Raw genomic sequence first — 9,160 nt, forward strand, 5'->3', positions numbered from 1 at the left:
TTAATTAATATAATTACGTGCTCTGATTTATGTAATATTGAACTCGAGATGCGAAACTTCATGGACAATACTTCACTAATGAAAATTAGGCGCACTGTGCTGCGTAGAACTTCAATTGACACGCAGTCATGTATTAAATTTGTAATATAAAATGCAATTTAATTATATAAATTAACTGGTAATTCATTCCTGGTTCTTGTTTACCATTTTCAAAAAACATTCAATTATTTTCACGAAAATTTTCGCATTTTACACTTAAAAAAGTTTTTATATTTTTTTTACAAAAATTTAAACAAATGTCTCTGAATTTTTATAAATTTTATAAATTTTCTTTAGAAATTAAATGAGAAATCTTAGAATATTTTTGGAATTCATATGATAAAGAAAAGATATACTTTTGCAATATTTTTGAAAATTTGCAATATTTTTGTTCATAAATGTCTAATAAATTCTTAATAAAAATAGAGAAATTTTTTTAAAAAGTTATAAAATTAGAAAAATTCTCAAATTTGCATAGAAATTTTGTATAGAAATATTATGTAATCTAAGAAAAATTTTCACCAGGATAAATTTGAATGACAAATAATGAAATCGGTGAAAACAATTATGCGAAACTTACATTTTTAACTGCGTGTGAATTTGACTACACGCAATGTGCCCAAGGCTCGGAAAAACATCTATAGATTTTACAAAATTCTCAAAGTGTTCTGAACTTTCTGCTATTGCTTCTTGGCTGCTACTGGCTACGCGTTGTAACATTCGATTTGTTTATGCTAGTTTTACGCATATGCAATTTGATATTGTGGAGTGTCTATAGTTAAAAAAATGCAAAATTGATAAAAATACAATAGATGAAGAAACATTAAAAGTAAAAAAGTTGTTTTCTTTAATCGGTGGTCTAGGTATCCTCTGCATTTTGGGGAATCCAATTTTAATTAATTACAAGCAAATTGCTTCAGGAAAACAATCGTGAGTAATATAACAACTGTTAGAAATTTACTTTGTCAAATGAATTTTTGATTTGGGAGACGTGGAAAGCGTTATAGGCGACAATCTTTGTCCGTATAATCTAATACAGGATTTAACCGGATATAAGGAGAAAAGTGGATATACATTGTTAAATAGATTTCGTATTTTTCGTAGATCTACTATGTCTCGATATCTGTGTTTGCCAACACGTTAATGTAGAAATCCTTACATCCTAACGATGAAAAACTATGGAGCTTACAAAGAATGTATCTTACAAGCTTAACTTCTAATGTCCTACAGATCGGCTCTCGTACGCACTCGTTTATCGCGTAAGTTTTTAAATGCCCTACGACTTTATCGAATTCACAATTAATATCATTCTATAACTTGAAAATAGGGCAGAAGAAAGGTATATCATTGTAGAAAAATCGTGCCGTCTTGAAACTAACACGAATCTAATTGTCAAGCATTCCCTTGGAATCTCGATACGGACACGAGCGAGGATTGGGGGTGCTAAGCCACAGAATCACATTGGTCAATCTAAAGTATCAAGATATCAATATTTAATGTCAGCACAGAGAAGTACGGAACGAAGCGAAGTACAAACGTTGAGATACACACAAAGTATCGGATTCTCTAATCACGTATTAATCGGTGGCTATTCGATGCAGTGTCATATAAAAAGGGACGATTCGAGTTTCACATCTAAGTAGATTCTCCGTCTATGTATATTACAAACGCGAGGCTTCTTTTGATCGACATCTCATTTTGATCTCACTTTCTTTCGGTGAAATGATTTACTTTGATTGCGGACTTAGATGTATATTACATAGAACAGGTACGTAAGAGTTAAAGAGTTACTTTTTTGCCACCCTCCTATCTCCTCCTCTCGAAAACTTTTCATTTTGGGATCGTTGCATGTCGCCATGCTATCCGACAGCCTCCGGAAAAAATATGCGAGCGATCGACTTTTCAGGCGCGACAAACTGACTTAGGCATATTTAGTAACTGCTATTTTAAGTTCTTAATGTTGCGAATATATCAAGATAATTGACGTATACGTTGCAGTAAAAAAAATCAAAACCTATACTGTTTTATGCCAAGCTCGAATCCTGACATATTCCGTCCGATTCTCCATGTTTAAAAATGAGCAAAATCGACGTTAAGAAAATCCGTGAGAAAACAATACTTTGCCACTTGACAAGGAAAGTGTTTCCATATCGCGAACGCAGAAACCCAAAAACTCTGATAGAAAAAAAAAAAACAGAGGACGATAGAGAAGTAATTTATTGGGTTGTCCGGAAAGTTCGTGTCGATGTTGAAAGAAAATTGAAACGTAGAAGATTTAAATTTTAGTATACATTTATTAAATTGTATAGGTTAGTCGGCACGAACTTTCCGGACAACCCAATAAAAGAAATACAGAATATGTTTTGCTTGTTCGACTTGAATCTTACTAACAAGAAATAATCAAATATGCGATTAAACGCGAAAGAAACATAGTCAAAAATTTGGAGATCTCTCATAAGACGTAGAAAAATAACGAAAATTCAGCGATTATAGAATATTTCGTAGGCGCAAGCTGAATATTATCAATGGAAATGGAAGTTTTTGAATACGCAATCGAGAAAACTTTTCAAGTTTAATTAAAAAAAAAAAAATAAGAGAGTATGCTTAACACTACACAACTCAGTTCACAGATTGCCCGTGGGCATCCGCATTTATTTACGAACTAAGACACAATGACGTCTGTTATCGCTGCGTGTATCATCCGATCATTGTTAATTAGTCAAATGTATTTTTTTTATTTTTCTTCTCATCTTTCTGCTCTGCACTCATTCTCTCTCTCTCTCTCTCTCTCTCTCTCTCTCTCTCTCTCACGTATCGTTTACGTTGCATATAATTCGAATACAGTTACGTGACTCCGAATTACAACGGAGCCATCGATCACCTTAAGCATTAGTCTTTAGTGTTTGATTATTATACTACAGTAATATATAGAAAATCATGGTTTTGCACCGATTGATCGCTCGCCATCTCGTTCTTTATCATCGTATGTTCATTTCATCATATTTTGATCAATCCCAACCGGTCGAATACTTTTCCGCCCTTACAAAAATCCAATTTAATACTGGCCAATTTAATACTGAAAAGTAAAAATCAATTACTTATTTTGAGTATTTAAGCACTGTTTTTCAGCGCTTTTTATCTTTAAAGAACGAGAATCAATACAGGTTTTTTACAGTTTTTCCTTGAATTTATTATTCACTATTTCATTGTATTTCTTGCCTCAAAGACAAAATCTCCGGCAGGAAGGTTAAACCTGATGTCCTTTTTTTTAAAAGGAACAGTACAAATTTTGATAATACTCAGCCAAGAGCAAAATTTGTTAATCTTTGTAGTAAGATAGTGACAGAAGAGCCGCCTCTATAATTCTATTTGAAAGGTAAAAAGGTAACTGTACTTAAAATATAACATTTTCAACGCCACTTATAGTAGCTTTCCCATGTTGCAAAAATTGATGCTTAAAATAAGTAATTAATCATTACCTTTCAGTATTAAGGGCCTATTAACTCTTAACAACTCTTAATGCTACAGTCGTTGAGAATTATAAAGTAAGCCCCTAAATTTCTATAAGGGCGTTGGAATCATGCAACGAATGGGCGAACGGCCGGAGCAGTTAATCAATATATTTGATAATTACAATACACTAAATATAATCGGTTCGTGTGCGTGTGTATGCATGTGTGTGTGTGTGTGTGTGTGTGTGTGTGTGTGTGTGTGTGTGTGTGTGTGTGTGTATTAAAAATATAAATATCAAATAGACCTCTCGCGCCCAAAGGATATATGCACTTTAATGTCGATGCGCGACTTAAAAAAATCCAGAAACGCTCTCTATAATCATTAAGTAAGTCGTTACCGATTGTTAAAATCCCTATTATCGGAAGAGCGAGAAACTCGTGACTACCAAGAAATACCTTAAGATTCATAGAACGATCTCTTTTTTCTCCCTCTTTTATATCCTTTGCAATCGTTATTTCTCGATGGTCACGAGCTGGATTGTGACGAGATTAGAATTTTTTGATAGCTTATACATTATACGTTCGCCGCGATATACATTATTTCGCCAAATATTGTGCCGCATCGATCGAGAGTCGGAATTTTCCCTTTACACGGAATTTTTCTTCCTGATATAATAACGTCGGATGTAGATATTATAAATGCTACGTTAATCGTTAACAGGAGTATCCAAACTTAAATTTTTATCAGAGAAGTTTCATTCGTCTTGATAAATCTGTAACTTTTGCTTATTGTCAATGAATAAGACGACAATTCATTCTCAGTCGATGCGGCAATATTAACAATGTGGTGATTCTTTCTCTACACTATTAAATAGGTCTCTATTAATGAATGAATCGATGATCAACTTATCGATTCGTGACATCAATTTGACTTCGTGCGCAGAGTATTTCCGAGGCCAAACTAAATCTACGCTTTGTACTCTGGTCGACCTCCGTAATAATCCGTCGCACGTACACAAGCTTCATTATATAATATGTATAATATTTATAAGTAGTGGATGTAATATTTATAATATATATGCGTATGTATACACATGTATTTATTATCTATATAGATGTATGCATATATATATAATTATATATATGTATATTGTACATACATGTAATTATATATGTGCTTTTTTAAACGATTAATCGCACACGATGCACACCTGTCGAGTGCCCAAGTACGGATTAGCACGAACGTGACATTCCGAAGAAGTGACATTCAGCGATGTCGATGTCGCGATAACGCAAGGCACGCTCTATCTAAGTCTATTCTAAAGCCCTTAATTAGAAAATTCCTCTTTACTTTATAATAGTAACTATGTTCCTGCTAAAAACACTACTCTATGCTTTAATTTGCGCGTATCCATGCCAATTATTTTCATAATTGGAGAGCAATTATAATTATGAAAACACTCTCGCATAAATAATTATGAAAACACATTGCCAAAGATGTAAACATGTTAAATTTCAGGATGCCAAATTTTTGTATAGTTCAATAATTGAAAATATACAATATATACTATTTTTAATAATAGATCAGAATAGAACAACTTTTTACGGAGAAATATCTCACGATTTCAATTTATCATACTTGATATAATGAACAAACTCAAATAATAAGAGATTGGACGATTTTTATTAAGTGTTAGTTAAAATGATATCATCTTAATCTTATCATAATAATCGTATGTTATTTGGAAAGAGTTGATTGTTCAAGTTATTGGCTAATTGTAAATAGATTACAGAGCGGGTCCGCAGTAACATAATTTTCGCTAAATTTGAAAATGACAATCATGATAAGCAAACATTCATCTCATTGATATTATTATAATATTTATGTAAAAAACCTCGGTCGAAAATGTTTAAATTGCTCGTCAGATATCCGTGCTTAGACGTGACACCGTTTATGACACTACGACTTGTGTGCTGCTGTGTATTATAACGGGCCTTTCCTTAAGGAAGGGGCCACCACATACGCAAGTGGAGATGATTCTGGGTCCAATTACAATACCTTGACAGGCTTAGAAAGCCTCGAAAGCTCAAAAACGCTCTATACACTTAGTAATCGTAGTTTAGAAACTTCACTTTACTCGCCACTTTGGACGATCAATTGGGGTTACTATATTCTTGGCGTATGCATGTATATGTGGTCCAAAGAAAGAGCCACGTCGCTGGAAGAGCTAAAAACGATGATAATATTTCCCTAATCAATCTCAACAAAACACAAGCAAATGATAATTTTCACGATTTTCATACAAACTCGCACGCTCCTAAATCTACCCACAACGTGGATCTTTCGTGATGTATTTGTGTGATGTTCGTTCGTTCGTGTAAGAGAAAGAGATTTGGCAGATAGTATATTAATCGATTACTTTAACAATTTATTTTTTATTTATTATTTCGGCAACGTGCTTGTGTGTATGTGTGTATGAATGTCGCGTATAACAATTATCATATATATCGATAATAATTCATTAGTAAGGCAACGCTACAAAAATTCTTCCCTAAAAGAAGATTGACAGAGTGAATATACACGCGCGATCGTAGAGAATTGTATTCGATACTATTTCTGATAATTGGGAGCTCGCTTCGTGAATCGCATTTATATAATACTAAATATCGCACACATATGAGACTCAGCTATTCAAGATCTTCCTTGTAAATAGATAAAACTTAAAAGTCAAAATCAAAATATTTAGCATTAAATAAGCGATATAAATACGGGCCTGAATTGTTTAAAATCAGTCTATCCATTGAAAATTGTAATGTCCTATCAAATTAACTCTAGCAAATAAATTTAGCTGTGATAATTAGCTGTGTAAACATAAGAAATTTGGATTAACATGTTGGAGATTATTGAGTATAATGTATCGAATATTTAATTGATCGAGGCTTAAACTAAAGGAATTCACGATCTGTACGATCCATAATTTCGAAATAAATGATACTCAAAACGACGCATCCAATAATTATGCAGCTTGCGCGTTACTACTATCATCATAGTACTATTAAAATACACGAAAGAGACGTACATTTTACACACGGTACAAGTACGTAGCGTAGACATATGCTTTGTCGATAAAGAGCAGCAAGTTCGGCTTACAATCGTATATAGAAGTGGAAATGAGACAGACATTCATATATTTCTGCGCCTCTTCTAATTTGTTTCGGCTTTATCCTTAATTTGAATAGCTAAGAGACCGTGCCTAAATACAATAAGTAGTAAAGAAACGAATACTGTTTATTTCACACGAGATGTAGTTAAAATACAAGTTTTGTACGCTACTGGATACTAGAAGAGGCGACGCTTTCGGTCCCTCATGTGTACGTACCAAAAATGTGGAGAGACTCGAAAGAGCGAAAAATGGTCTGCGTTTGTAAAAAAAAAATTCCCTAATTACGCACGCACCTGTTTTTGATTCTACAAATATGAGTGTAAAGATCAATCTCTATCTGGTCCAATGCACGGACGATCCGGCAACTAAGAGCTTGGGGACCGGATCGTCTTCTACATTATGAGGAAGAATCTAAAACGTTCAATTTGTAAAACACCAAATTCGCTACCGATTCGTGAAGAGAAGTATTTTCCATACTAAAAAACATCCTAATCGAGAGTTTCCTTCATTAACTATGCAAAGATGAAACTCGTAGACGGACAGAGAATCTAAACAATCATGTGTCTATACATACAAGGGTATTCTCTTTCTCTCTTTCTCTCTCTTTTCATTTATGACTAATCTTTATAATACAACATTATGCATAATTCGATAAACGTATATAATACAAGTCCCACCGTTGATTATTATTTGCCGTTATATTACCATAGTATAATAGTGAACATTAAGAACATCGAAGAACAGTCAGATAGTGAATCTCGCTTCCTACATTATAATTACCCGCGCGACAGACTATTTATCTTGCTTCTTTAATCGGACTTCATTTCTCATAGTAACGACAATTTTTAGAATTCTTTGTATGATCAACTTGAATAATGTCATTCCAAGTTAGATCAAATTTTAAGTTATTCAATTTTCAAATGTAAATACTAAATTTTAAGAACGTTTTTTTTTATTTTGGATGTTATTTATAAATGTATAATTGTAGTACTAGATTTATATATATTTTCAAACAAATTCAAAATTCCAAAACATTAGTAAAGTTTCAAAATACATTCAAATAGAATCGAATAACTTATAAGGTAAAACGTTTAATAAAATGCAAAATTCAATTCGATTTATCGGCGCATTTGGCTATAGTTTAATTAACAATTGTCTATACTTGTAAATGTGGCCCGATTACGATGAGCAAGCCATCAAATAGAGACCAAGAACCTAAGAAACGTTCAATAACTTACGGAGCACAGTACAATATCAATCCTCTATTAACTCCAAAAATATGTTATTCTTTCCTATACTTTATATATATAGCTACATATCTCTCGTGAGAGTCTTGTGTTACTTTGTTTACAGTGATAATATAATTTTTTATACGAACTGTCCGTATAACGCGATGAATATTATAGTCCTAACTTCACAATGAAGTTGTAAGCCTGCCCCCTTATCCTATATTCTTTTTTTCATTTTTCTTTGCGTTTCCATATTTACACGAATATCTTTCCACGCTAAGCATACCCAAGCGTTTCCCAAATTTTTTGCATGATTTCATAAATAATCCGCGACCCGTACATAAAAAAAATACTGACCGCCTGATCGCCCCCAATCCTTCTCTTCATCGACAAGTTCATTAATATTGAGACTATTGATTTCTAATTGAGTTTCAATATAAATCAAGCCTCAGTTCTCAAGCGATTGTTTTACGATACAGTAAATTTTTTTCTCTACCGGCGCGGAACTGACTTGGAGATTCTATGTTAAATAAATCTTATTAACACGGACACACACATTCATCACTTTAGGCACTACATCTAAGACTAATATATCACTCCCCCACCACGGATGCAATAAGAAAAACATATGTACATACTTCAAAACAATTAAAAGAACTAGATATCTATCTCTAATACGTGTTATTACACTAACGAAAGGAGTAAACGTTACAATTGCGCACGACTGCGCGAGTGGATAAATAATTATTTATTATTTTACTCTTGTTTCTAGAAGATTAGTGCCAATTATACAATTAATACATAAATCTGATTCATATCACGGGAAAATTTTATCAGTCATCTAATTCTAACATAAAGCAGTACACATTAACATTTTTAAATCACAGAAAGTTAAATTTTTTTTACATTTTAAAATCCGAAAACTGCTGAAAAAACAAAAGAAAACATCCGTGAAAGTTCAGGTGATATAGCTTAGACTTCGAAATTAGAAAAAAAAAACGGAATCGCGCATAACATTATCGCTCTATCGATCATTATGAATTATTTTCACTGCAGCAAAACATACAATCTCCCTTCCGCGTATAATCAAATGTGTTAAGATTAGGATACTCCTACATACTTTATATCTCGCGGAATATATATATATATATATATATATATATATATATATATATATATAGTGTAGTACGTAGTAGTACGACGTAACGTAAACGTTAACGTTAACGTACGTACTAATATAGTACTATAATAATAATATACTAACTAATAATAATAC

Source organism: Atta cephalotes, assembly GCF_000143395.1.
Source record: "Atta cephalotes unplaced genomic scaffold scaffold00015, whole genome shotgun sequence".
Lineage (NCBI taxonomy): Eukaryota > Metazoa > Arthropoda > Insecta > Hymenoptera > Formicidae > Atta > Atta cephalotes.